This window comes from Petaurus breviceps, unplaced genomic scaffold (assembly GCF_028583685.1).
Source record: "Petaurus breviceps papuanus isolate PSGF00001 unplaced genomic scaffold, PetGlider_PUasm1.0 173, whole genome shotgun sequence".
Classification (NCBI taxonomy): Eukaryota; Metazoa; Chordata; class Mammalia; order Diprotodontia; family Petauridae; genus Petaurus; species Petaurus breviceps.
In genome coordinates, this window is record NW_027185759.1 from 34,179,651 (window position 1) to 34,186,500 (window position 6,850).

Consider the following 6,850-nt stretch of genomic DNA (forward strand, 5'->3'; position numbering starts at 1 on the left):
TCCTTCCTTCCTTCCTTCCTTCCTTCCTTCCTTCCTTCCTTCCTTCCCTTCCTACCTTCCTACCTTCCTTCCCAGGGTACTTGGAATTAAGTGAGCTTCACAGAGCCACATATCTGCCAAGCATCTGAGGCTGAATGTGAACTCCAGTTCCTCCTGACTCCAGGGCAGGTGTTCTATCCACTGCACCACCTAGCTGCCCCAGAACCCAAGATTTCTTGACTCCATGCTGCCTTTGATACTACTTTTTATGTTAATAACTTTCCTAGTGTTGAGCATATCATAAGCTATAGCATAAATGCAACCAGGTCAGAGTGAATAACTATCTGAATATCTTTTTGTAACTTCTTGGTTAATACTTTGTATGGAATATTTTTGAATTTTATTTCTTTGTAATATGGGTCAGTAGTTTTGTTTCTTGACTTTACCTCTCCCTATTTTAAATATGTTATAGTTGCTCCATAAAAGGAGGATGGAAGTTGTTTTTATTTTTTAATTACATAGGATGGGAGTTATTTGTTCTTTAAATGTTAGAAATAATTCATTTTTAAGTGCATGTGGACCATGGTTATTTTTTTCCTTCCTAATTTCATTTAAGCATTCATTATTTAACTTTGAGATCGGGTCATTTGGATTTTCTCTTTTTGGATTTTGCTTGTCTGAGTATTGTATATCTTTGTTTTTGATTATTATTCCTCTGGTTCATTAAACTTTTAATTTTGTTAGTATATAATATTTTTGATTATATGTTTTTACAGTTGCCATTCATTCATGGTGAATTCACTTTCTTAAATTTTGACTGGCAACTTGATTGTTTTCTATTTCTCTTTAAAATCATACCAGTTAATCACATACACACAAGCATCTTATGCAACAGCTCCATACTCTTTGTTTTCAGTTTTGTTCATATCTTTAATCTTTAGAATTTCACTTTTCTTCAAAATGTCTGCTTCTGTGCTTATTTAGGAAAGACTCATTGATTTTCTGGTTTTGTTAATTGCATATTCAGTTCATTGATATTCTGGTTCTTGCTTGATAATATGAAGTTTCTTCTACAGGCTGCTTTATTTGCATCCTACAAATTTTGCTATGATGACTTACAGTAAACATTTTCCTTAACATGAATATTATTTATATATTTTTATTTGACCCATTCACTAATTAGGATATTATTCTTTATTTAAGTCTTTTTTTTTTTAAGCAATTGTGGTTAAGTAACTTGATCAAGGTTACACGGCCAGTTATTTCTGGGTGTGGTGCTAAGTATCTGAGCCCGGATTCGATCCTAGGTAATCCCTACTCTGGGGCCAGTGCTCTTACTCGCTGAGCCACCTGGTCGCCCCAAGTCTTTCTTTTTAATATATTTATTTCTTACTATTTTATTGCTTTTTATGTAAAGCTTTTATTTTTTCTGTTTATTTTAATTTTTAAGATTATTTTTCCTAACAATATTTTTCTTTATATTTGAATAATGTTATTGTTTTTATTATCTATGTTATTTTAAGTATAATGCAATTTCCCTCAATTTGTCTCTTGATCATTTCTACTTTTACTTGTGCCTTGTTTGGTATCTTTATTAAATCTCAGTAAGTTTTGTTTCAACCTTTCATTGTAAATCTACATGAATTTACATGTTTTAAATGTATTCTGTATGATGTTTGCTTTTTGCAAGCCTCTTTCCTTTTATCAATGAGTTTAACTTTCACGGTCACAATTGTTTAGTCTGTTTTTCCTTCCATTAAATAATGTTATCATATTTGTTTCCTTTTTAAAAATCAATATTTGGCAATATCAATTTCAACTGCTTTTATTTAATATTAATATTATCATAATCAGTAGCAGCCTCAATATCAACATCATGATCATCACCATTATATCCCAATTTTCTTTCTCTTCCCCTTTCTCCAAATGAGGACCTAAATGAATAGGTCTTGCCCTGTCCCCACCTTCATTCTTTTATAATCCTTACTGAAATTATCTGTAGTTTGATTTACTTGAAACAATTCCATCCTACCTAACCCTCTCCTCTTTATTAGTCATCCCTCTTGCCCTTTCCTGTCCTATTCCAGTCCCCTTTCTATTTCATTATATTTATATTTACATAACCTTTTAAAAATGAAACATTCCTGTTTCCAGACCCAGAGAAAAATGAGGTTCATATCTTTACATATGATATTTTATTTCCAAGAAATAATATATTTTCCCCTTCCCTTTCTTTTCTAGCAAATTATATATGTACATATACATATATGTATATGTGTGTGTATAAATACACATGTATGTGTATATATATATATACACACACACACACACATACATACCCAAGAACTTTACTATCTTTGGATCCTCATACCAAGAGGAACAAATGTCATTACTATATAATTACCTATACCTTTAGATCTATTCAGATGTGTTTATCTTTCAGTTTAGTCTTCTATTATATATACATTTCAAAGATTTTGCTGAATTCTATTTTTCTCAAAAAATACATGGGGTAAATTTGTTAAAACATTTTATGGACATAAAGAAAATACAAGTAATTATTATAAATAAATAAATATAAGTATAACATATTCTCTTGGGAGCACAAAACAATAATCAATGAAAGCAATATGAACAAAATGCATAGATATAAATTGAATCTAAGTAGACATTCTAAATAATGATTAGATCAAAGAAGAAATCATAGAAGAAATAAATAGTTTTTCTTAAAAGAGTGAGAACAATAAAATAACAATATTTATGGGATTCAGCTAACATAGTCCTTAGAGGAAAGTGTGTAACTCTGAAGGTATATATTGAAGAAATAGAAAGGATGAGAATAAACTTATCTTGCAATTGATAAATTGATGAAATAACCATCCCAAACAAGCAAAAATATGAAATCTTTAGAGAGTTTGGGATATTGATTATCCTAAAAAAGGAAAAGAATCTAAGCTGACCCACAATGAACAGAGAATATATACAAAAAATGACTTATCAAAAAATCTAATATCCCAAAAGGACCTCTGATTCCATCACTGTGTGTATTCCCTCCAATAATACAGATCACAACTCATCCATTCCTACCCATACTCTGTGATTCTCATAGAAGTTCTCTAATTTTGCAACAGAGAGTCAACTTCCATGTTGGTAACTTCCTCATTTTTTTGACACTCCAAATCAATGACAGCTGAACTTCGTACACCAATTCTCTTACGATAAAATCAATCAATGTCCTTCCTAATCATGCATATGATCCATATGGACATGGAAGGAATGGTAAGAGGGACTCATAAATCATCTAGTCCAACCCCCTCATGTAATAGTTGAGGAAATCAGGTTCTAGTGAGTTTACATGGCTTATTTAATGTTGGGCATATGAATGGAATGGTTGGAATTTGAACCATAGTCCTCTGACTTCAAATTCAGCAGTCTTTATACTATACCACTCTGCTTCCCTGATTTTCTTGGATGGCAGCCTTCATATTACTTTTCCTTTCTAATTTGCAGAATCATTGTGGTGGGCCAAGGAGAAGGGCTCATTATATAAGCACCAGAGACTAGTAGATAAAATTATCCCAATTTTAAGATTAAATCACTATTTACTTACAACAATCTAATGATATAGCAAAGAAATTAAGTGTTAACTAATATCTGGAGTAAAACTTTAGCCACAAAATAGTTTGTCTATTTAATATGAACAAAAATGAGTAGAAAGCATTACAAAAAATATACAAAAATCAGTGCAAAATGTATAAAATATCTGTGCATTAACCTAGCAAGAAATACTAGAGCTTATATAACTACATAATAGCTTGTAATAACACTTTTTATGAATAAAAGGAGACCTACATAATTTGAGAGATATGCATTGTTCATAGGATAAGTCAATGCAGGATGAATCAAAAGTCTTAGTACAGTCTTAAGCTACCAAAACTCAATATTAAAATATTGATATGAAATCAAAAAGGAGTTATTCAGTTATCTTTTACCTTTCCTACCCCCACCCCCTCCTCTTAAAACACTTTATATGGAATCCATCATCCCTTCTGTATCTCTATTTTCTTTATTCAGCTCCTTCAATACTCTTAGAAAATACTCAGGTTCTGAAAGCAATTGTTCCTTCTCACTATATTAGAATGTGAACTATGATGTAGAGTAATCATAAAGCTCTTTCTAGCTGCTCCTCAAATAGAAATTTATCTTTCTAAACCTATTTGAATTCATCTATAGATATCTGTATCTAGATAGATAGATAGCTATGTTTCGAAGTTCCTACTAAGATTTATTCTTTTAATCACAAATGTATGAAAATCATCTATTCTATTAAAGTTCCATTTTCCCCCCTCTGTGGTGTTGTACTCAGCCTTGCAAGTTGTTATTCTTGGTCATGGAACTATATCTTTTACCTTTGAAATAGCCATCCCTTGACATTCATGGGTTTCACATTTGTGCCTTTGGTGATTCGAAGGTTGGCCATTAATAATTAAATGGCAATTTTTGGAGATTGATGGTATATTGTGGAAAATCACAGATGATGTGCATATGGAAAGGAAATTTAAAAAAATTTAATTAGTGGAATGCCTAAATATTGTATATTATTAATCTGTTTTATCATGTACTACCATAAACATGCATACATAAAGTTACTATAAACAGTAAAATTTTGTTAACCATCTCCTCTTTGTCTCTGCCATCCAGACTCAGTCATGTGACATTTTACTGCAATGATCATTGTGTCTTGCACTTTTCATACAAGGAAATTCTTGAAGCAGTTGTACAACTACGCTAGCAGTTGTACAGACTCGGCGTACTGTGTGAGATACTAATCTCTTACAAAGAAACTGAATCCTTTTAATGGGTACAGTGTGTTGTTTTACTTCTTTTTCTGTTAAAATAATAAGATCAAAATAATTAAAACTAAATTTTTGGGGTGGTTACTAGAATTATTCATGACTTTTCACATTTGAGGGGATCTTGTGTCCCTAACCTCCATGAATGTCAAGGGACAACTATTACATTCCAAGATCTCCTGTTATTTAAGGTAGAACCTGTTAAGTTTAATATTATCCTGACTGTGGTTATGCAGTGCTTGAACTGCTTCTTTTTGGATTGTCGGTACATACTTTTCTTTAACCCGGGAACTGTAGATTTTGTCATTTCTGGGTCTTTTCTTTAGAGCATTCCTTTTAAGAGGTGATTGGTGTGTTCTTTTTATTGTCATATTGCCCACTTGTTCTAATAGATCTAGGCAGTTTTCATTTATAATTTCTGGAAATACAACACCCAACATTTTAAAATCATGGTTTTCAGGAAGTGCAGTGATTTTTAAACAACTTTCAAAATAACAAATTCAAGTGACCAACAATCATGAAAAATATTCCACTTCACTAATAACATTAGAAATGCAAACTAAAGCAGTTTTTAACTTTTACATACCCTTTAAACTTAGGGGTTTCTTAGAGTACCCCTCTAAATCTTTATGTCCAGATCAGTTGTTTTTGATTGCAGAGATCTCATTCTACTTTTTAAACTTTGTTCTAATATTTCTTGTTATATCATTGGATCCTCTCATTCCATTCCCTCTATTTTTCTCCCTCAGGCTGTTCAATAAGTTACAAAGGATTTCCAGTTTCAGATCCAAGCTATATGTTTATCATTAAGATTTTGAATTTCATCTCTGATCTTTTTCTTTATTTCTCTAGGCCTTCTATCCACCCCCATGTCTCTTGTGGTCTTTCACTGTCTTTTTTTTTTTAAGTTCCCATCTTTTAGAATTTTTCTCTTTTTTATGGAGTTTCCTCTTGACATTCTCTTAACCCAAAGTGTTTCTTCATTGTATGAAGAGATTTTATTTGCTTGCTAATTTTCTACAATTCTCTACTGGCTTTTTCTGTGAGGATTCCTTTTCAGGAATTTCCTTTCCCATCATTCCATTTAAAAAAAAAACATTATTAATTGGTGTGTTTCTTGTTGTTTGGAGGCAATGAAGGGAGTCTCACACAACCTCTCATTCAGCCATCTTGTCAGAAGTCTAGAACTCATTTGAAATAGTAACCCTCATACCATAAATATCACTTGAAAAATGAAAAAAATTGAAAATCATAACATTTAGGTTTCCAGTGTCATTCTTTCTACATAAAATTAAATGGCAGCACAAAGAAAGGAAGTCTTTAAAGCCTAAAACTGAAAAGCCTCTCCAACATTATCTTTTAAGTTCACTAATAGGTTTTATTCAGTTCTTTAAAACATGTTAATTATTTTTCTTCTCTTAAAAAGTTGAAATATTTTTAGATATTCACAAATATTTCCTCTCAAGAAAAGATAAAAGATTCTATTGGGAGACTGCCTCCAATAGTGGGTGCCCAACATTCTTTGTAAACTATATAAAGGAATCTGACAAATCCTCTTTGAGTAAAGAGGATCATAGATTGGATTCCACTTAGTTTTAGTAGAATTCAATAATATTTTCTTTGACAGTAATGCTGAAATCTGTTGGTGAAGTGGATAGTCTTCTTACCTTGTAGTTACGAAGATTTAGGTACAGATTTGGTCTCTGACACTGTATACGACCTCTAAGTCATTTAGCATCTCTGAGTCTCAGTTTCCTCATCAGTAAAATGGAGATAATTGTATTCATATTAATAACAATAATAATTAAGTACCTATCTATACAAGGTTGTTGTAGGGTACTATGAGATTATATAAATAAGGTGTTTTGCAAAATTTTAATTGCTCTTCCTCCTCCTCCTCTTTTCTTTCTTTCTTTCTTTCTTTCTTTCTTTCTTTCTTTCTTTCTTTCTTTCTTTCTTTCTTTCTTTCTTTCTTTCTTTCTTTCTTTCTTTCTTTCTTTCTTTCTTTCTTTCTTTCT